The sequence below is a fragment of the Varanus komodoensis genome, unplaced genomic scaffold (assembly GCF_004798865.1).
Source record: "Varanus komodoensis strain SLA01 unplaced genomic scaffold, ASM479886v1 scaffold20_1, whole genome shotgun sequence".
NCBI lineage: Eukaryota > Metazoa > Chordata > Lepidosauria > Squamata > Varanidae > Varanus > Varanus komodoensis.
The window spans coordinates 15807629-15830281 of record NW_025335587.1 but is presented as its reverse complement, the minus strand read 5'-3'; the positions used below and the strand labels follow the sequence as shown (position 1 = coordinate 15830281).

Genomic DNA, 22653 nt, shown 5'->3' with positions numbered 1-22653 from the left:
TGGCACAGAGAAAACAAAACTGGTGCATTCACTTTCTGTCAAGGGTTGGCCTGAACTCTCTGAACTCTTGGAAAAACAAATGAGGGTTTGGTTTTTGAACTAGAGTCAATGCAGGCCAGAGGTTGGAGAAAGGTCTGCTTATTGCACAAGCTGGTATTTCTTATTTCGATCTAGGGGATGCATTGTAGAACTGCATCTCGTGGCGGGGGACTTAAAAGCAGGGAATGGAAAAAATTTGAACAGCCTTGATGTAAGCCTTTTATTTTGCCAATATCTGGAGAAATTGGAAAACATGAATTTTTTTAAAAAAGGGCAGGGCTATTCCCGGTTTTGGGGATCTTCTTAAAGGGTCAGCCATATACTTAAGCAGAATTAGCTCCACAATGTGAGGTAGCTGTCCGTACATAATTCTCCATGCTCAGTGGCCTTTTGGAAACCACTGCATGCCATCTGCTCTTTGTGGTTGCCCATCAGATCGATGAAGGACTGTTTTCCAAGCCGTTTCTCTCTTTCTAATTAAATGACCTTCTTTCAATCAGTTTGAACTTGTATTAATGGAGATGCCGATGAATTATTCAGTCTGGTCAGCCCAAGGGAGCCCTTGCGTTGATAGCGAGTGAGCTTCAGGAAGACGGTCCTGCTTATCCGAAGTAGCAGGAGAAAGTTTTCTTTGTTGGTGCAGCAGAAATGCAAGGCCTCATCACCTGAAATAGTCTCCACCAACCTGTTGATTTCTAGATGCTTGGGACTACAACTCCAAGCGTTCTTAACGATAGGCCATGTTGCTAGCCAGGGGCATTCGGACTGGCCACTGAAATACCTGGAAGGCACCAGGTTGGGGAAGGCAGAACTAAAAGGTTAATTCCCCATGCCTTGATAAGAGGGAGATGAAGAATTGGAGGACTGAATTCACCTTCGGGTAAGTTATTTTTGTGGGGGTGAGTAATGGGGGCTGAGGGCAAAGGAAGAAAGGCCTGGGGTGAAAAGTGGGTTCCTAAATTTAGCCTTCTCAGGATTCTCCATTTTAAAATTCCCGTTGCCTTGGACGGGCATTTAAAATGCCTTTTCGAGTGAGAGGAATGACTGCAGAAAAGCTGGGAAGCCACCAAAGCATTGGTCAGGGAAAGGAAGGTGTGGGCAAGGGGGTGTGATCTCTGGGATCGCCCCCAAGAATCAGTCCAAGACCCTAGAAGGGCTGCAATTCCCTGCCTTGACTTTTGGTTGCTCCTTCTCCTGACATAGCTCCATTGGGGTTGGATTCTTTCCACGTTCGGTCAGTGGGAGGTACGGGCTTCTCTGCTTTCTCTTCGGATGTCATTGTCTCCTGCAGCCGCAGCCCTCTCCGTTGTAAAACCGCCTCCGATCATTAATTCTCCTTTCCTAACCAGGGCAGGCAGCCGGCTCTTATGTCTTCTGTAGGAAGCTGGGCGTTTTGACAAGGATAGCTTGTCTTGTGAGCCGGCGAAGTGGGGGAGAGCCCTGCCCGCTGCAGTGCTTTTCACGACACGGGCCCCGAGAACTTGGCACGGCGAAGCTGTGTGGATTAGATCTGCGTGATTTCGTTTTGACCTGGTAGCAGTCGGAGAGCAGGAAGCGGGGAGGGGGTGATGACGGTGGCCAGGCTGGGCTGGGCTGGGCCAGGCCGGCCAGGCCCACTGCAGCGATGCTGATAAAGTTGCAGTAGGCGACTGGAGTGGAGCGGGTGCAGGTTCTCCTCCGTCAGCTGTCCCCGTCCGCCTTGTAGTTCCGGCTGAGCAGGGGAGGCAAGCCTCCAAGCTGACCAGCCAGGTAAGAAAGGGAGTCGGGCTTGGGATGAGTTGGTGGCTGAAGCAGACTCAGTTTTATTTCCGTCATGTCCCGACGGTGCGGTGATTTAAGCCAGCTCGAAGGACAGAACAGCACGTGGGGAGGTGGGTTCCCCCCCCAAGTGGGTGGGGTTGTCAGACTGTCTTGGAGGTGGTGTTTTAAGCAGACTTTGCTGACCTAGTGCCCTGCAAATGCACCGAACCGGAGCTTTTGCAATCCTGCAAGGCCTGGGAGTCGAGGCCCGACTTGCATCTGGAGGGTACCAGGGTGGCAGACACTGATTTCATGTGTCAAGAATGTGGAAGCCGCTTTAAAGCAGGGCTTGGCAAGGGGGCTGCGGGCAGGAAGCGAAGTGCTCCCAGCAACGGGTTCCCATCAAAAGGGGGTCCCTTTAAGGCCTTTAAATCCAGGGTTTAAGACGATCGGACGGGCTGTACCTCTGTTTGCGTTGCATGCAGAACGGCTCTAGTCCTTGGCTTCTTAGGCTAGCGAAGTTTGAGGATCTCTCTCCCTAGGAGTTTTGGGAACAATTAGTTGCTGGTCAGATGCTAGACGAGAGTAACTGTGACTCAAACACTTTGTGTGCTCGTCTGCGTTGCTCTTGCAAAATGCAGAATCTTTCTTGCTGCAACAGAGAGAGTGTCTTTTTCTGTGGAAAGGAAGGGTGAACAAGAAAGGCCAGTCCTGCAACCTATATATACTGGCTGTGAGACTTGTGGCCTTTTATTGGCTGTAAGGAGAAGTGGACATTTCCTTATTTCGAGACTGTGTGTATGGGCCCCGGTGGTTTTGTTGATTTGGCTCTTCCAATATGCCTGTTATTGTTTATTGTATTTACATCCCACTGTTTTTCCTCAAGACACATGTCATTCTACTTTCACAACAACCCTGTAAGGTAGGCCAGGCCGACACTGTGTCTGGCTCAGAGTTGCCCAGTTGAGCTTAATGGTTGAGTAGGGGCTAGATCCTGCATATCTCTGCATTGTCCAAGTGCTGGGAGAACCCACACTAGCTCTCAGGAAATGATGTGTCATAAAAATTAGAAAGCCTAAAGCAGGTGGCAACTCCCCCCCCCCCAAAGGTGCATATCTCTATAACAGCTTTTCCTAGGCCTGTGTTTTCCCTCCAAATGTGGGATTGCAACCACCATCATCCCCAGCCAGAATAGCCATTGACTGTAGATGGGGGGCATTGCAGTCACAAACTTGATGGAACAATTGAAGACACAACCAGCCAGAGCTGAGAGAAGCATAAAACCAGTTAGAGGGACACATACTGTGGAGAAATCCTTTGCCTCTCTGTTTAGTTCAGCCACATTTATTTTCATTATTTGTTTGTCTCTGCAGTTTATTATGATTTTCCATTCTCTTTTAACAATAATAACAAGAGAGACATTAAAAAAACACCCTTGGAAAAGCAAATACATTGCGAGTGGTTCAAAATTATGTGGAGGAAAAAGAAGCATGGAATTAAATTTGTTCTTCTGGATAACTCAGTGGCACGTGAGCTGTTTTATATAGGTTTACTCAGAAGTAGGTTGTACTCTGTTCGGTGAAGCTTACTCTGAAGAAAGTAAGCAGCCTCCTTGGGGAGGAAGCCCAAACCAGCCACCAACCGACCTGCTGTTTGCTTTCTCATCTGCCTCATCTCTCCAATACTGATCTACCTTACAGGGCTGTAGTGAGGATTCCATCAGCAAAAGATACGAGCACTTGAATACTTCCAGATCCATGCGCTGTTCCAACATGGCACTGCTCTTTTGGCCTCGCTCTCCTTGATGGATATTTTTGTGCCAAGAAAAACAAAGCTGGAAGAAGTAATGGATGACAGGAAAACATGGCAGGGTGACAGATGCAACCTGGGACCCCCATAAAATGCTGTGAATGATGGAACGGTGTGGCTTTTGTTAAAACTTCATCTGGAAGCAGCTCTGGGCGAATGCAAAAACCTTTCCCTGCTGCGTTTTGCTTTTCTGGCAAAAGAGCCAGTACCAGAAGAAGGTGCTTGCTTTTCAGTTCTTATTTGTTTTATTCATCACTTACCTGCAATCTATACAGGACGGGCTGATGGTGCAGAGGGCAATGTCGAGGTATTCATTGTCTCCTCTTTGGGGTTTCTGCTAGTCAAGGCTTGCTTTTCCCCCTCCACCTAGATTAAGAAACCACTGAAACTTGGCTAGACCCCTGTTCCTCTCCTCACACCCCATTTTATTGTCTTCCTAGCTGTGCTGCTTTGTCCTAGTCAGAGGCCAGGAAATATCTTCTGCAGCTAAGATGAATGCCAGCACATCATTTGCTGACCCTTGCAGCATCCAAGAGTACTTGGTTTTATCATCATCTCTTTAAAAGGTATTTTGTGGGAGGAAATTCCTTTTATAAAACTTCTTTTCTTTCCTTTCCAACTGAAATGCAAACTTGAAAAGCCAGTGAGACGGTTGACCTGGACCGTGGTTGACCTCTTGCCTGAAAAGAGAGGCATGTCAGAAAGAGAGCCAATTTATTATTTATTTATTCGTGTATTTAAAATATTTATATGCTGTCCTAATTGCAAAAAAGCCTCAGGATGGCTTACGAAGTAATAACAATGCAGTGTAGTGGTTAAAAGCTGGGACTGGGAAACTCAGGTGACCTGGTTCTGGTCCCTGCTTTGCCATGGAGCCAACTGGGTGATCTTGGGCCAGTCACAAACTCTCAGCCCAGCCTACCTGACAGGATTGTTGTTGCAGGGATAAGGAATGCAGGAGGAGGAGAATGATGTAAGCCACTTTGAGTTCTGAGTAGGAAAAAAGCAGGATATACATCAAAAAAGGAATGAGGCAATTATTCTTGGTAACTGATTCTCTCTGCTGTAAAAGTTTTCTAGGCCATCTTCCGAAAACAATATGAGATGATTCAAGACAACAGTGTAAAAAAAAGTCATACAAGGAGGGGAAAAAGGAAAGGCAAACAAACCAGGCTGCTGTTAAAAAAAGCCCCAGATGTGCAGACAGATTTAGCCTGGAATCAAAAATACAGAACTGGGTAACTCATACAGTCTGGACTTCTGCTAATTGCTGAAACTCCAGAGTGAAGGGATCTTGAAGATAGAATGGCCCAAGGTTTGCTTGAAGGGCTTCCTCAAAGGAGACTTTTAGGTTATTGCTTCTCCACATAGGTGTTCAGCCAAGAACTGCTCCTCCAGTAAATGAATAAATCTGAATTTAGCCTTCACCCTGGTACAGTGGTAAAAAGGCTTTGGTCCTTGGACTCAAAGAATTTGGTCCTTGGACTCTGGCAGCCCCTGGTGTGGATCCTCTTCGAACACCATCGGCACAAGCGCGGTGCCACCACAGAGAAGGCCTGCCCCCAGGTCAACCCTGTCTAACTCACAAAGACCAGGGCACAACCTCAGTCAAAAGACAGGCTCACGGAAGCTGTGCTTCAGAAACTTGGGTCCAGACATTCAAGCTGTTCTGGCAAGTGTGCTGGAAATTGAGGCTGAAAGATGAAAGCCGAAAGCCTGTGTCGTGTTCAGAGATCTTCATTGTTTCCAGGAATGGCTGGGAAAAAGCCTTCCCCGAAACCTCAAGTCTGTTGCACCACCCTTCTTGAGCCTGATGTTCTGCAGGTGCTTTGGGCTCCATCTCCTGTCGGTTCTGACCACTGGCCATGCATGTGGGTCCTCACACACCCCAGAAGGGGGCCGGTGGGGGAAGCCTGGGGCGGATGATGCTGAGTTAGAGATGAGTAGTCTGTCTCGGTTGAGTGCCACCTCCTTTGGAGTGCCTTGGAGACTTCGTTATGGGGAATGCCTTCATCTGGGTCGGCCCTACCATTAGGTAAGGTAAGGTGTTTGCTTCAGGTTGTAGACGCTGCAGGAAGATGGGAGAGGAGAGGGCACCATGCCCCACTAAGCTAGCTGGCAGCCTTCAGCTTTGGCGGGGGAATGGTTGTCCCACTCCACTATCAAAGCATAGGATCCAGCTGCAGTTGTGGGCATGGTGTCGAAAGTTGTGTTATTTTCCCCTTTGCCCTGAGCACCAGAATGTCTTGGACCACCCTTGATCCAGGTTTGGGCCAGAATTTCTCAGTGGGCAACCTCCTGGTTAGCCTCTGAGCCCAATTCAGACATGGCTTGTGGGGGCTTTTGTTCTTTCTATTTATGGCTTGCTCAGGGAGGGCACCTGAGTGTAGTTACAAGCGGGATGGACTGTGACTACAGGCGTGTGGACATCGGCGTGATGCTCGTGGCACCGAGCATGAAAACTCCCATGAGAATATGTCAGTGTGCAAGGTGCAATCTTAGCCGTATCTGTCTCAGAGATGGCACAGAAATGCAAAACATAAGGAAGCTTCTCTCGGACCTCTCCCCTCCTGCTTCTTTTTCTGCATGCGCAAAAAATGCTCCGTGTTACAGGATGCATGGCTCTCCTTTTCTCTCTCCCTCCCTGGACCTCTTCTTGGGCCTTGCAGCCGTCACCCTGGCTCCTCTGTTTGCCGCTCGTTTTAGTCCTCTCGGCAGAAACGGCCACGGAAATCCAGCCCTGTGGCGCTGTCGTGAGCCACAGTTCATAATCACAGGGTTTTATTTTTAATCTGGAAGTGATAATTAAGTATGGCATGATTACAGCAGCTGAGAAGGGTGAAGGCGGAGGGCAAACTTTGAGCAGTGTGATGTAACGACTTCCTGGGAAAGGTTTTAAGAAGGAGCTCCAGGAGTTACTTCCCCAAGGAGACCCTCTCTGCCTTCCATCCCATTTTTTTTTTTTTGAGCCCTAAGAATGGGGCAAGCTCGAAACGCATCCCTTATAACAGCTCTTAGCAGTTAAGAAGAGTAAGAGTGGTGTGTCCAATGGCAATCTAGCCTCTTCATGAAGGGGCTGTTGTGTTGTCTGAACCTAGACAACCTGGAGCAGGGGTCTCAAGCTCGCCGGCCAGTGGCCGGGACGGACGGGGCACGGGGGGGGGGCCTGTGGCCTTCAAAGTGCCGGGGATGAGCGGCCCACCACCACCGCGGTGGGGGAATCCTTGATGCGGCCCAGCCTCACCCAGACTCTACTTCCAGCGGCCCCCAGGTAAGTTGAGTCTGAGACCCCTGACCTAGAGCATGGGTACCAGGGATCGACTACCAAAGTGCTTGGCAAGAGTGTCCAAAACGTTTTGCTGTCTTTGCCAGCTGTGTCCTGGCACCCCTCCAAAGTGCCCAGGTGGACCTTTTGGGCCTCCCCGGACACTTTGCTGCGGTCTTGACCATTTCATGCTTGCTGAAGCTTTTAATCTCATTATCTTTTTTCTTTCCTGCCCTTGGGGATTGTGAAAGTCATCTTAACTATGGACTTTTAAGATGACTTTTTTGTACTAACTTGGCTAAGGACTTGCCCCTTCAAAGTGTCCCGGGGCACCCTCAAGGGACTATCTGTGTTTTCCAACATCTTTTAAAAAGTTTATGGTTATTATTTTAACTTTTTCCTGCAGTTGTGCCATACAGAGATGTGGATTTGGGTAGGTGTGGGATTGGGAAGTGGGGGGGTGAGCCGTGAGCAGCGGGGTAGAAAATCTAACACCCCTGTCTTACAGGACTTTCAGGTTTTAGCCTGACACTGGCTTTTATCTAGGTGTCAGTGTGGCCCAGAGACCTGCTTTTTTGCATTTGCTTCTGTGTTTCTAATGTAATTTGTAGTGAAGCGCTCCACTAAAAATGCCTTTTTCCAACGCTCGAGAATTATTATGAATGCAAAGCTTTCAGAGCAGGAATTTGTTCTGCTCCTGCCTCCACCTCTGGGAGTCCCGATGGCTGATTCTTTGTGATATGTATAACAGGATCAGGCCTTGCCTACTTCTGGCCCAACAATCGCCTCTCTGTTTTCACCATTGTGGGCTTGCAGTGAGATCAATGTTATCACTTTACGGAGTGCTTTCTTGGTTTGTCATTCTTCCTGAGTCCTGGGTTCAGCCTGGGAGAAGGGCAGCGTAGCTCTTCCCTGCATTCTTGGAGGCTGAGAACTTGGAAAAGTAGAAGGAAAGCCCCTTCCACTCCCCTTTTTCAACCTTTCGGTTGACCTTACATATCGATGAGCAGAGAGGTAGAACCCTATTTATTGAAAGCATATTTATCCTGCTTTTTCAACCTGCTAGAATCCTGAGCTGGCTTACATATGATCAGTACAGCAAGACAGTTGATAACCTCAGGAGTAGAATCTCAAAGTCACAGCACACAAGGAAGAAGGGATTGGCAGGTAGAAGAAAGAATAAGGCTTTCGGAAGGATTTGAGGAATGGCCCCTTTTCTCCCTTTTGGCTCCCTCCGTACAGTTTACTGGAATGATGAAACAGGGTGGAAAATGGCAAGTAGCTGTAAGTTTTAAAGATTTGTAAGCTGTGACTGAATTCCTATCTGAGTCAGAGAATCACATCAGTTTAGTTTACTTTCCTCGTGTCTCCCCGAATCTCTAACACCGTCCTTTTAATTGTACTGAGCCCCCGATGACGAGTATTACGAGAGAGCAAAACATTTATCAGGGCTTTCTCTGCAACCTGCTAAATTTGTATGACTGTTATTTTCTGGTAGCTCACATTAGTAAGAAACCCTTGAATTTTACTTCTGCTCTTCCTGTCAAGAAAAAAAAGGAAGCTAACATGAAATGAACTCAGTGTTGAGGTCAGGTTGCTGGGTGGGAGGAGCTGAGCTGAAATCCTGTAAGTTTCAGAGAGTGTGCGTGGGTTTAAAAGTATCATGTGTGCGTTTGCCTGGTTGTTTCTTTTAATCATCCTTCCCTCGAATATATGGGGTAACGAGCACTTTTCACCTTATATGTTATATGCAATCTTGCAAAATTGGCTTTGAGCATACCTGAATTGCACATGATACCGCATACAGTTTGTAACTGCTTATGAGAAGTCGAAGTGTCTCTCTAGTCCTTAGAACTGAAGGGCTTTCTGATATAGCAAGAGGACTAGAAACTTGAGTGTGGGGGTTTTTAATTACTGATCTCCTAGGATGGTGTTGTGTGATGGATTAAGCAGCTTTTCAGAACTGAGAGAGAGGTGAAAAAATTAGAACAACTATAGCTGTGGGAACTGTGTCTTGCTTTCATTTGCTTTGCTTCCAAATGCTTCTTCCTTTTGACGTAAAGATGTTTCTGGTCCTAATTTTGAGCAGAACATATTTGCGGTCAATCCCCTGAATATGGGACAAAAAGCCCTTTGGGATAAAAGTGAATGATGTGGCGATTGGGGTTACATTTCTCCTAGGTTCGTTCTTGTTTGGGAGACCTGCTTTTCTCAGTGTGGCAGAGCTTGTGGCGGGATGGTTCGGAGCTCGAAATCTTGGTACTTGTTGAACCCCATCGTATCTTTTTGTCGAAATAAAACTGACAGGGAAATGAATGAATGGGTTGGTTTTGCATTTGTTGTTGGCAATGTTGGCTTCGCAGGAACTCTTGTAAGGGTGGCGACAATAAACTGTGCCGTGTTCTGGTTGCACTCTGCTCTTTGTGTGTGTGTGTGTGTGTGTGTGTGTGTGTGTAGTTTTTCCGAAGCTCCCAACTGTTGGTTTGTCGTCTGGTTTTTTTTTTTTTAAAGGCAAGCTTGTGTCTCGAGAGGTTTAGCTAGTTACAGTATAAATAGAAGAACAAATAATTCCAAAGTTGGCAGGCGTCGCTTGCTTGTGTGTGCGAACACACTTGTTGGTTGTGTAAGGCCTGTTGCTCAGACCAAGGTCTTGGGTTTACTTTTAAACTTGACTGGGAAACCCAACTTGAGCACAAGGTCTAGAACTCTGGGATTTTGCCCTGGGAGAAAACCAGGAATTAAGCCTTTTAAGGCCCACAGAGTGCCTTTGCCCAGTGTTTGAATAACATACTTCCCTCCATAAACACATTTGGGAATATAAAAATAAGTCATGTTTCCATGTCCTAAACCGAAATGCTGGGGACCCTGGAGGAAGAGTAAAGTGGCAGTTCTCTGTGTCTCTCCCAAACGTTCCCTCAAGGGAATAAAACTGGACAAGCAAAAGGAGCTCTGTGCATGCTCAGATATACTCCTGCATTGACACATTTGCACAATTGAAGGCTTTCAGGCTGTGACTCCAGGCAGGTTCAACGCTGAAACCTCATTTTAGAAGTTAAGTACTACCCTTTTTTTAAAAAAAAAAAAATGGAAACAAACCCCTTTTAACACGGAAAGTCGAAAACATGAAAAAGATGAAAGGCTTGCTGTGACACAATTTTGCGGCATACAAATGTGCTACATAAATAAATGATTTAAAAAACCCAATTTCATTGAAAACTGTGAGAACACACCTTCGCCAGGTGTCCCTATGCAAGCATGCTTACATTCTAATCCAGAGCATTTTAAAAGCTTTTTTCAGAAATCCGAAACTCATGGATAGATGCATCCCCAAAGAGAAAACTTTAATTTTATCTTTATGTTTTAAACAATTGCAGTTGATGTGAGATGACTCCCTAGATGCTCCATCAGGATTTCTAGGATGTTTCTAGGCTCACATTATTGGAATTGTATCACACTTAGGTTTTAGAGGGGTTATTTACATTTAACAAGTCAGAGTTGCAACAAAGCGCCACTCAGTACATTCAATCCTTGGGTGTTTTGGGTCACCCCCTTGGAGTTTTAAAAAAGTTTTTGGTACTTATGCAAACCTCAGTGTTCCCACGGACCTTGCTGATTGTTCTCACTTCGGCCCGTTTGGTAGTGCTCCCTATGCTATCCCATAAGGAGAAATTTGAAATTTCAGTGTTTTCGCTGCCCTTCTTTCTGCCTCTGGTAATCTAGGCAGAATAATTCTAATTACTACTACCACGACTCCCCCTCCATTTCCCTCTTGGTTTTATCCCTGTGAGGCTGGGGGAAGAGTCTGAGAGTCTGGTCCCCCAGTGCCCTTCATGGTCCTACAACTCCCAGCATGCTAGGCTGGTTGGAGCATCCTGGGAGCTGTAGGACCTCCTTCCCTCTCCAAACAGGCTTAGGATTTCCTCTAAAGAAGCAGAGAGTAACTGGCCACCCCCTTTGCAGGGAGCAGTGCCTGGGCAGACTTGGGGTCTTTTGTCACACCGGGCAGACTTTCCCATCCTTCCCCTTTCTTTCTGTTGTTCAAATTTGCATCACCGGGCGCTGTTCCTTTTTGAGAAATCAGTTTTGTAACCAACCTTGGCCATTGCAGGCAGGCAAACAGTGAAATTTTTACTGAAAGGACTGAGCAGGGAATGACAGAGGGAGAGGGGATTTGGGAGAGAGAATGGGCTAGGTGGGTTTGTGCCAAACAGTCTGCTTTATTAGATCTGCATTTTGCAAATCGGGGACTGGGGGAGAAAGAGACAGAAATAGTGCCAGTAACACAGAAAGGGGGAAGTCCCAACCCTTCTGACTCCTGGCCTCTTTTCGGTTTCCAACTGATTGGACAAATGCTTCTTATTTGCAGTTTACTTGTAGAGCAAAGATGTGGAAGCTCTTTATTTCCAAGGGCTGCATTCAGCTCCGGAGCGTATTCCTGGGATGGGCAGGGCTGAAGAGAGAGTGCAGGGGTCCTGTTACCAGCCTGTTTCTGCATAAAGTTCTTGGCAGAGGAATTTCGGCCTTCTAGGATGAGGGGAGAAACACATGCAAAAGCAGGGAAACCACCAAGCATTTCGTGGTTGGGGAATAAGGGCTGGGACTGTATGGGGAACCGTGTGTGTGCGTTTCACCTGAAGGTCTGTGGTTCAGTATTCCTATTTTAACCTGAGTGGAAAGAATAAAAGGACCCTTCTTCCTTTGGGAAAGTCACCTGCCAGATTAGATTTCCCGCAGTCGTCTTTAGTGCAGTTGTATTTGGGGGACTGTGGGAACTTTTTTGCAAATGGCAGCTTTTGACTTCTCCCGGCGGATCACAGGACTGCCATTTCCTGTAGCCATAAAACTCTGGTGGGGGATTGTGTCCTTTGGGGGGGGGGGGTCCCACCAGGTGACTCTTTGCTGTATACCTTTGCAGACCTGGTATCCTCCCTTGAGTCATGCAGAGAAGAAATAAAGAGCGTTGCTGAAAAGATATTTAATCCTGTTGAATGGACAGCCAGTGCCAAACGTATTGGGTAAACTTGGGGGAAAACTCAAATAGGTCTCCTAGGGTAGGGGCAGGCAGAAGTTAAATCTCCCAGAGTTTTGGACTTCAGATCCCAGAATTCCTAACCCCTGACCATGCTGTTAGGGGCATCTGGGAAATGAAATTCAAAACAGCTGGGGGTCTACATTTTACCTTGACCAAGGACACCTTTGAATGCCTTCCTCTTTCTTCAGCTCAATTTATATCAGCCCTCCCCAAAGCAGTCCCTTCCCTGTGAGTAGGACTACAGCTCCTAGCATCCTGTTCCTGCATGATGTGTGTATACAATCCCCAAGGATTGTATTTCTGTGCTAGGGTACTCTCATGGTAGTTCCCAGAATCCTTTGGGGAAAGCAAGGAATGTACCACTTAGGAACAAGGTGGTACAGTCATGTTTGTACAATGCCTGGGGCCTGCTGAAGGGCTGCTTTGAGCCCAGGGCAGTGTAACCAGTCTGGCCTTTATGAGCAAGCAGCTGACAGTCTGTCCAGGATGAAAGTTTTAATGAACTGGGTGACTCTTACAGTTCAGTTTTTATTTTTAGCCAATCTTGAGATTTCAACACCCACACATTTCAGCTGTGTTCACCTGGTCAGGACCCTGTCTGATAGCCACCCACAATCTTCACAACTTGCTAAAGGCATCAGTGGAGACAGGGAATTCCCACAATGCAGTGCTGTACACACACACACACGCATACACACACCCCCCCGTCTCTTTCGCTTCCCACTTTCCAGCGAGTCTGTTGCGTGTGTTAACTTGGTAACCAATTTCGCATATGTTTCTTTGCCAAGTGGGTATCAAAGTCCACCAAATGTTGGCCAGCCGAGGAAAAACGGCTTTATGTAATGGCGGTTGGAGCTTAGTCACTAAATACAGAAAAGCCATTGCTGCAAAATTACTGACTTCACAATCTTTTTCTTCTAGGCTCCAGATGAGTTTCATCAATCTTTCCATCTATTTTGGTCCTGCTACCCAATTTGCACACAAAGCTAGTAGCAATTTGCAGGCGCTGAAGGAAAATAAACAGTTGCTTTTGTTCGCTGTTTAGGAAGGAAAGCTGGGGGTCACTTGCACGGACAGGCAACTGCCCCCCGGATCAGTTCCATCCGTCTATCCACCTGCATGATTATGATACCAGAATAACGTTTTGTGTAATTGCCTTGTGGCTCACAGCACCTCCTGAAGGGAATCACTGAGCTGGAGAAAAAGGTGCAACGAAAATGAACGTGGGGCTGGGGAGAACAGCTCCCTGCATGGAAGGATTTGGGGTGCTTTAGCTTAGGAAAAAAAGGCAAATAAAAGAGGGAAAGCAGGAAGATGAGGAAAACAGTGCATAGGTTGAGGAAAGGACCAGGAGACTATTTTTCCCATCTGTGCCGTGGGAGATTTGGGGCACACACAAGGAATGACTTACTGATACAGCGCAGAATTTTAAACTGTGAAAAAATAACAAGCAATTTAAATTTTTTAATTTAAAACTAAATGCACTCTTGGTGGTCATTTTGCATGTTGTTTGAGTACTGTGTTGTGTGCATTGCACTGTCTGTATACCGGGTGATACAACACAGAGTTAAAACATGGAATTTGCTACCAGAAAAATGCAGTGATTCCTGCCAGCTTGGAGAGCTTTAAAAAGCAACTAGACAAATTCACCAGCAGAGCATCTATCTCCTGGCGGATAAGAACTTCCATGCTCCTTTCTAAGATCTGTTGTTGTTTCTATACTTTTTTTTGCACTCTATTGTTAAGACTTGAACTCTGTCCCTCAGTTTTCTCATTTTCAACTTTGTAAGAATGGGGTACATTGCAGGAAGTGCATAAGCCAGCCTTGATTTTAACATTAAGTAAGCTTTTCTCTGCAACATACCACTGTAATCTGCTTAGAGGACCTTTGGGCCAATATAGCAGAAAATGATATATAGATAAACAGTGAGGACTAGAAACTACCTCTCTTTCTTTTGCTTGTAAATTAAGGTAAGGTGTATGAAGAGGAGGAGGAGTGAAACTGGACCTTAGAGTTACCCAGATGGCGTAAGACTGAAGTCTGCATAAAACTCACAAGGCAGTTTGGGCACTTGAAAGGGCTCGAATCTGGTATGCCTTGAAATTATATTTGCCAGCAGAAAGTACTGGGGGAGATAAAGCCCTTGATCCTAGAGGTGCTGGTAGGGAATGGCCCACAGTGACTTGAGCCCAAAAGCTTTCATTTAAAGCTCCGAATCTCTGGGAGCCTTTGGGGTCCCACATGTCAAAATCCCCTTGGATTTTGGGGCTTTTTGCACACACGTGCTTTCCCTTCTGCAGCCCACCGCCTGAGTCTTTCTGTCAGAGGTTTCTGTTTGACATCAACTCTTCCCTTCCCTTCCCCGCTGCCCATCTCTCTATATGCATAAGGGTGACTTTAGGATTCTTTGAAGAAACATGCAGCAAACAGACTTTCTGCTTTGTCCACCACCACATGCAAATTTCTCCATTTTTTTGTCCATGTGCCTGAGCGCTTGGTCTTTTCCAGCCTCAGTGCTACCCTGGTTTTGCTCTGATCTGGCAAGCTGACTCTCAAAAGAAATTCAGCCCGTGAGTTTTGGGTATTCAAGTCCCACATGAGATGTGCCATTTGCTATGGACTCTGCACTCTTGATACACCATTCGGTGGCTACCTCCTTTAGTAAATACAGAGGGTGTTGGAGAGAACGGAACAAAGAAATTGGCACCTAAAAGTTAACACCTTTATTGCAACGTAACTTTTCATGGCCTAGGGCCCACTTTATGCATTTTTAAATGACAATTTTAGAAACTGCTATTTATCCTCATGGATGCTAGGGTGGTTATTAAAATCACAGAAAGTACAAGTGTGTGTCTCCACCCCTTTTGTTTACAGTCACCTGTGCAAGGAAGAACAAAGTGAGCTCCAAAAGCAATGAAATGCAAGAGCTACAACCCAGGTTTTTGCATGAGCTGGTAAAACGAGTGGGAAATGGATGGCATATGATATCTGAACCCAGGATCCTGGTTTGTTTTTCCTGAATAAGCCAGGATTGATAAGCCAGCAACAAAGTTGGCTTATGAATCTTGGCTTGTTTAGTGCAACAAATCAGGTTGTGTACACCTGCGCACCATTCATGCAAAGTAACCATGAATTAGCTAGGGATCCCGCCTGGTTATAATATGTAAAAATCTGTGTTATTTTCTCTGCAAATGTATATATACGTAATGCAGGACTCTGTTCCTGGAAGAAGACTTTCAGTAGTAGAAATTGGTGATGATTTTGGGCTTCCTAGTTCTGGTACCATATTTAGCAACTTTGATGGGAGAGGAAACCTTCTGAACTCTTAAGTAGACAGGGTCAAACTTGGTAATGGATTACAGATCAGCATTTGCATGCTGCAGTTCTTGGCTTGAAAAATCATGACTTTTGGAGGCTTTGGAAGACTTGCTTTCTCAACATTGCCTTTCCCAGTCCCTCACCTGCATCTGAATTCTGCACCTGCATTCTTCTGTACAGAGACTGGACAAAGCCAAAAGTGTCTGCAGGTAGAGTCTTGTAGCATGCTTTTGGAGGGCCTGAAGTCTATATTTAAGGTGCCTCCACCATATTTAAGGTGCCTGGCTTGGAAAAAAGAAATATCCTAGGTGCGTATGTTGCCCGACGGCTCTTCTCCGCCATCTCCCCACACCCACCCTCCCTTGGCCTGCAAGGTTACTGATTGCAGCTTGAGAAAACCATAAAATGATAACAGGTTTCAGCTGAAAGCGGTTTCACTGGATCCTGGAAATGGGGAAGTTGAAAATCCCGTCTCACGAGATGCTTTCCAATGCCGGGTGCAGAGTGAGATTGGTCTGCTGGTCATGAGCTGTTTCAGGAACTCAAGTTGCTTTACCTGTGTGTGTTCGTGTGTCCCCAAAGCCGCATGTTTAGCAGAAGTAAGAATGGCGTGAGCCACGTTTGGATGTGTTTGCTGAAACGGAGCTGCCTTCAAAGCCCAGCTCCAGGATTGAGGGAGTCGGTGGGCAAAGGACTCTCTGTTGGGGGACCCCCATCCTTGCACCCCTTTACACCTGTGCAGCAATAGCGGCAGCACTTGGTGCTTGGACAAAAGCAGCCATTTTCATTCCTCATAATGGTCTGGAGAACCTCACGTAATGTAACTTCAGGGTATTTGTGGGGTGATTAAAAAGGCGGACTTACAGCACTGGTTGCCCAGAGTCAGGGTCTCAGGACTCAGTGGGCCCTTTGGGAACCCTAGCGGCTGCCCTGTGGTACCACGTTCTGGCACCGGTCCTTATTTGGTCTCTGTTTTTATGGCCACTGCTATATCCCCACTCCTGGAAAAAAGGGGGGCAGGGTTTTTTGAATTCTTGAGAGCCTTCCCAGTGCGGATACTATAATTAAGCTTTCTAATTGGAGTGGGGAGAAGTGCAGCCTATATAAACTATGGGTTGAAATGCTTCTATGAAACCTTGCTGGTTCATTTAGATTGGAACATAGAGGACTGCAGAAGGGCTGTGATGGGAGGTTTACAAAATTACTTAGCGAGGACAGAGGGCTCAGATGGTCTTCAAAAGGGGTGGGTTGTGTATGCATCCGTATCCTGCTCTTTTCCCCATACAAGGAGTCTGAGGCAGCGCCCTGGTCCTTCTGCTTTCCCTTTTATCCCCACAACAGTCCTGTGAGGTAGGTCAAGCTGACCAGAGAGGGGCCTGGTAAGGAGGCCCTCAGAGCTGAAAAAGCAAACCCCATTCTGTTCCATAGACAAGAGGGTGTTGTGGCTGAAGGGAGTCTAAAATGCAACTCTTGTGCTTCTGACTTGCCCACAAAATGAAAGATACCTCGATGGCCACTTGGAACAGGTTCTTGGATGGGAAGGAACTCTTGTTTGGTCCAGCAGGGACTCTCGCCTGTTTGAAGTTTCCCTAGCACTTTGTGGTTTTCTAGCATTTTGTGAAGCCACACAGCTCTGATTTTGGAAGGCTCCTTTGGTGTGCGCTGCCTGAAAAAATAGGAATAAAAAAATTGGAAAACCATTCTGGTGCTGCTGACGTAGGATCACCCCCCCCCAACTTCGCCGCCGCTGTCACTTGCATTGCTTACCTCACCCAGAGTTTAAAAGCCTCTTAAAAATTCCAGCCCGTCGTTCTACGACCTGAGAAAGTATCTGTGTGGGAAGTGAAAAACTCACTTGCCCCAGAAAGCAGCTGGTTTAGTCAGATATTACTTCCTGTGCAAAAGCCACACACTTCTTCCCAAAAAGCATTGTTTGGAAATGCAGTGCTTCTCTCTTCCCATGCACGGTGCCAAGGCAGGTGTGAGAGTCCCTGCCAGGTGAGCTTGTGGCATCAAGACAAAGGAGGAAGCGAGACGGTGGGAGCAAAAGGGAGTCGGGGAACCAAGGCAGCTGAGGTTTCCATGAATCCATGTTCCAAGCTGAAGCTCAAGCTCTTTTGGCTCCAGTGATGGAAAATCCAAGCAGTGCTTCCAGGAGCAATTTTTTGTTGTTTTGAAGGCAGTAATTTCTCAGTCCCTTAATGGCACCAAAGCTGGTGTGCTGTAGCGTCTGATGGCCGCCTCTGTATGGTTGCTTTGGAGCATGGGCTTGGGGCCAAGAGCTGGTCTTTTTATTTAGCTTTTCCCACAAAAACACTCAAGTTTCTAGTCCATATGACTGGAACTGGAAAATATGTTGTCAGTGAGCAAGTGGAGGGGTGAGCACAAGGCCCTTTGCTCAGCCTAAGGAGAGTTTGCATTTCATTCACGTGGAAGTAATAATCTACAAACTTTATGACTCGGGCACCTGGCTTCAATTACCTTTAAAGGCTTGGGCCCGTTTCTGCAAATGTGCCAGCTGGTGACTCGGTTCGCTAAAACAGAAGCCGCTTGGGTCATTGTTATTTTGAGTTCTACGTCACGACCCATCCTTGCAGAGTCTACAGTACAGGTCCACGGATAGCAGTGGTCTGAGCCTTCCCAGCTGTGTTATTTAAAGTATGTTTGTTGATCTCAGCAGATCTGGTAGGGTGGGTTCACCTCCCCACTTGACTCTTCCTCTTTGACAAATCTTCCTGCACTCCCTATGCAGGCTGAAAAAAAGGGAAAACAAAGGCCGCTGTTACATCTGAAAAGCATCTCTAGGTCTGAAAAAGGAAATATTTCTGTGTACTTTCTGGAACGCTAAGCCTGTAGGACTGCCTGGAATGTAGTGTTGCTTTGGAGCATGCAAAATTCAGTTAGCCCTACTCAGAGCAATTTAAGCCTTTTGTGTGCAAGCCTTTTGAAGCTTGTGGTTTGTTCTCCGGGGGCTGGGCCATGGGGAAAAAATACCCCTCTCCCCAAGAGCTTTTGTTGCTGCAATGCAATGCAAAACTGTTAAGAAGTGAACACCATTGTCCCGGTGGAGACAGACTGATACTGGCAATGATTTCAAAGATGTGGAGTGTATGCTCTATTCATCTTGTGTGTTTGCTTGGGGACAGATCTTTCTTAGGCTACTTTAAAAGAATTTTCAATCAGATAATTGGAATACAATAAGGAGGGTTAAAATCAGTGCAAAGGACTTAGTATGGTATCCTGAGAGCCACTAAGAGTGCAGGGCTGAGACTGGCAACCTGGGTTCTAGTCCTCAGTGGGTTACTTTGAACCCGTCACAGACTCTCAGCTCAGCCTACCTCACAGGGTTGTTGTTGCTGCAGGGATAAGATTGAAAGCAGCAGGAGGAGAATGCTGTGAGCTGCTTTGAGTTTGTAAGAAAAAGCGAGATATAAATGTAACAAATAATACTAAAATTACCTATAGTGCCAGAAAGCCACTGGCTTCTAGATATGGATAATCCATAGTTTTATTCTTGCTGTTTCCCTGGTGTATTTGTGTTTTACTTAATGGTGCTTCAATGTTTTGATTAAGCAAGATATACATAAATGGCATTAAATAAATCCTCAAAGGTATATTTGTGCACAAAATATAGATGCAACTCATATTTTGACAAACTGGCTTTGCGTTAATTCCTGTTAAGCCATCCAGAATGGCACCCTACAGAAGTTTTGGGCTCCTGGCATTCCTGAACAACAGCTATACTGGCAGGGGCTGATGGGAAGGGGAGTCCAAAACATTTGGTGGGCGGTAGGCTTGGGAAAGCTGAACTAGAGGCCTGCTTTTTATTTTTGGTTGATTGGGGTGGAAAGAGGGAGGGAGGCAACAACCCGGTAAGCCAAAAGTAGGAAACCTTGTAGGCTCACAAGAGAAAATGCAAGAATCTAAAGATTTGGCTCAGACTTTTGAAATGTTGATAACCAGTTGGAAGATTCTTCTGTGCCACTCCTTTCAGATTTATTTCCCCATTTGTCTTAAAGATCCAAGGGCATTTAAAAATAAGTTCCTTGTCTGGAAATGATCAGAGATGCTGTAGCTACAAGATGCCTGCACTGAGCAAGGGGGTTGGATTGGATGACCTCTGGGGTCTCTTTCAAGTCACTGGCCAGGTTGGCACAATCACCAGAGCTGAGTTGAGCTGGGACCCCCAGTGGCACCAAGTGGCCTATTCCAGGCCTGGGTGTGGCTTGCTGTGTCGTCTGGACCTGGCTGGCAGGGGTTGTTTGAGGGTTAACCCACCTCCAGAGAACCCATGATCTGTTGAACGATTACTTGAGCTCATGGATGAAGGGAACCTGAGATCTAGGGCTCCCCACTTTTCTGTTTCCCCTTCTGGTGGACAGTGGTGGATTTTTGGACTGCAGGCCTTCTTCGTGATGGCCACATCCCAAGGGAGAGTTGGCAAACTTGCGCTGCAGTGGGGGACGGGGGGATAGCTCGTTACCACATCATAACAGCTTACCCAGGATTAATGCACTTGTAGGGTACCCATGGGGTCTGCTTTTGAGACCCCTGGCTTGCCTTGGCTTGCCATATAATGCAGATCTGGACGGCAGAAGGTTGTTTGTTTAAATACAGTTGGTTTCATCATATAAATGCAGTCTGACAAATGTAAACGGACTAAACTGTAAATAAGTTGTAATTCCAAAACAAACATGAAGAAGCAGTGCCAAACCCATTTTGACCTTAGAGGTTTTCTTCAGTGGTCTAGAGTGCACAGAAATTCAGGTTTCTGTGCACATATTTACAATATAAGTAAAGCCTCTCACTTGTGGTGATTAAAAAATGAAAATGTGGTCTGCCTACCTGCTATTAGAAAAAGACTTATTTTATTCCTTTAAAAAAAAAATCAGCTTATTAAATTGCAAAGTAAACTTGTGGGTGCTTACCAGATCGAGCCATAATGTCACGGATCTTACCTGACCCCAGAGTTTAAAGTGGATGCTAAAGTGAATACATGCCAGAATATTTATAAAATGAGGCCATAAAATGGCCCTTAGGGATGTTTTTCTTCTGGTGTAGGCCAAGCACTGTTGAAATCCCAAGAGCAATTTAGAAAAAAAGTTTTATTGAGATGTACAACAATTTTAAAACAAATTGATCATCATATTTAAAAGGACCAGACACGCTTATATTAGGATGATTCCAAAAGCTCTTACTGGGGGTCTTGACGTATCATGTGAACTCGAATGCCAGGGCTTGTCTGAGGGTGAGACAACCCTCAATTAACCCTAAAACAAACCAGGGTACATTAACCCACAGTGGGCTGTTTTGTTGCTTGGAGAATTTCTTTCTCCTGAAGGGGAGACCTGAAGCAAAGCTCAGAGGGAATGGGGAAATCGACGGGGGAAGGCTGATGGGTGTCAGTGTTCCTGCTGCTGAAAAGGTGGAAGTGAGGTGTTTCTGCAAGCTTGTTTCTGCTATATGGCCAGCACCATCTGAATCCTTTCCTATCTCCCTCTGCAGGTGAAAGTCGTCCGTTATATTGGAATCCAACTTCAGTGCAAGCTGAGCATCCCCCCGAGCGAAAGGACGGTCGAGTTGAACAGCTACCCGAGATTCAGCGACTGGCTGTATCTCATCAACGTGAGGAAAGAGGTTGTCCAGGTAAGGCCGTCAAGGTGTGTGCCTAAATGTTGAGTTCGAGGAGGAGAGAGAAGAAGGCTCTTTTTTTCCACTTTTGCTGCTCACCACACATAAATGTATAGATCGCTATCAACCCTTCCCCTTTCAGCCACCTGTTTTACTAGACTGATGCCTTCCAAATATTCTGGACTACAACTCCCAGCAACTGATGGCTGATGGGGGTTGAAATCCCTAGCTAAGAAACCCCAAGCTTTTCCACCTTTCCTTGTACGGGAGTTTCGCCAGCCCCTTTGTCCTTGTTCTCCTCCTCTTTCGCTTTTTTAACTCTTCGGCACGGTGGCAAGCTGGTTGTGATGCCAGGTTTCCTTCTGTAAGTTCCAGAAGATGTTTCTTAATAGGGGCCCTCGCATCTTTTTGATCTGTCTCTGTAGAAAGACTATTTTTCGTCTCTCTGTCATTTCGGGAGGAAGATCTAAGTGTTGTGGGCTTCGCGTTCTCATACTCAAGCGCCTGAAAAATCGTACCTGTGGTTTGGATTGTTTCATGCAAACGTTTTTATACTCAACAGGGAACTCGGCAGAATGGTGTTGTTTTTTCCCCCTTCTGGTGTTTTGCATGGCTGTTTTGGGTTTACTGCAACCTGGTTGAGGGGGGAATTTTCTTTGATTTATGACTGCCTTATCTCAAGCCTCCAGGGGTAATGACGTCACCGTCTTATCTCACATATCCTTGAGACATATCTGTCATGATTTTTCGCTTATTTTCCAGCAGAAAGCAATTAAAACCAGAGAGATTTTTGCCAAGACCACCCAATGGGTCAAGATGGGGCTTCCACCTCTTAATTTTTAATATGTGAGTTGCGCAAAAGCTTCGGTCTGGATGGAAGTCACATCCTCATTCCTAAAAGACTTCTGATCCCGACTCCAAACCTCTGGAAAGTAAACAAAGGAAGACAGTGCTACTTTTGCAGAGACTCAAAACACTTTTCCTGTTACTAAGGAATGAGCCCCAGCAAAGCAAAGCAACGTAGGCGTCAAGCCTTGTGTTTTAGAAACATAGAAACAGAACAAGTCAGAAGGGGCCTCCCAGGCCATCTAGTCTGACCCCCGGCTCCAGCTGGCTCCACTCATGACATGCCCACCATGTGCATGTCCAGCCTATCTTTGAATACCCTCACTGATGGGGCCTCAGCCACCTCCCATGGAAGCCCATTCCATACCCTCGGGTTTTGAACCGAAGGGCACAAAGTTAATGAAGTGATGACGGTTATTGCCTTGTTGTTGTTGTTCAGTAAAATAGCAACTCTGGAGAACTTTGAGCGTTCTTGGAACCAGGTGGTGGAGATGTAAGGAGAAGAATAGAAAAGAGGATACTTAAGGTGGGAACTTTGGGCGAATGAATATGTCCTTACTCAGCAAAATGAGCAGGGGGACTCCAAGGTAGCAGGGTGGGTTTATCACATTTGGATATTATTGGATGCAGAGATTCAGAGGTGCTGGGATAAACCCAACCGGGGGTGGGGGACATGGAGTGGCAGCCGGCCTCTCTTTGCAGCTGAGAACTCTAGCAGAGTTCTGCAGAGAGCTCAGATTACTATATGTCAGAGGTAGGTGTGTGTGTGTGTGTGTGTGTGTGTGTGAATGCAGCTTCCTCTCCTTAATCGCAGCTGGATTACATGCATTGGATTTTTTTTTTTAAAAGCAGGGGAGCATTCAAAAGCAGTGTCCCCTATCGGGAGTGAACCTGGTTTGAAAATCAAGCCAAAACTCTAAAGGATTTTCACGTAGCCCTTCAGGTGCATCCCTGGCTCCTGAGACATATTAA

The 22653-nt window shown here is 46.3% G+C and overlaps 1 protein-coding gene across 8 annotated transcripts in view; it reads left to right on the top strand.

Moving 5' to 3' along the window:
* Nucleotides 1–22653, top strand: part of KSR1 (kinase suppressor of ras 1) — a 93310-nt gene that overhangs the window by 17343 nt on the left and 53314 nt on the right. For 5 of the 8 annotated variants that reach the window (XM_044430491.1, XM_044430492.1, XM_044430490.1 and 2 more), the window contains exon 2: nucleotides 20710–20850. The gene's annotated coding sequence lies outside the window, so the exon portion shown is untranslated. Of the gene's footprint in view, nucleotides 1–1684; nucleotides 1789–2791; nucleotides 3807–4092; nucleotides 4155–20709; nucleotides 20851–22653 lie in introns of those variants that run through there. The other 3 variants (XM_044430498.1, XM_044430495.1, XM_044430496.1) reach the window with 3 other exon arrangements.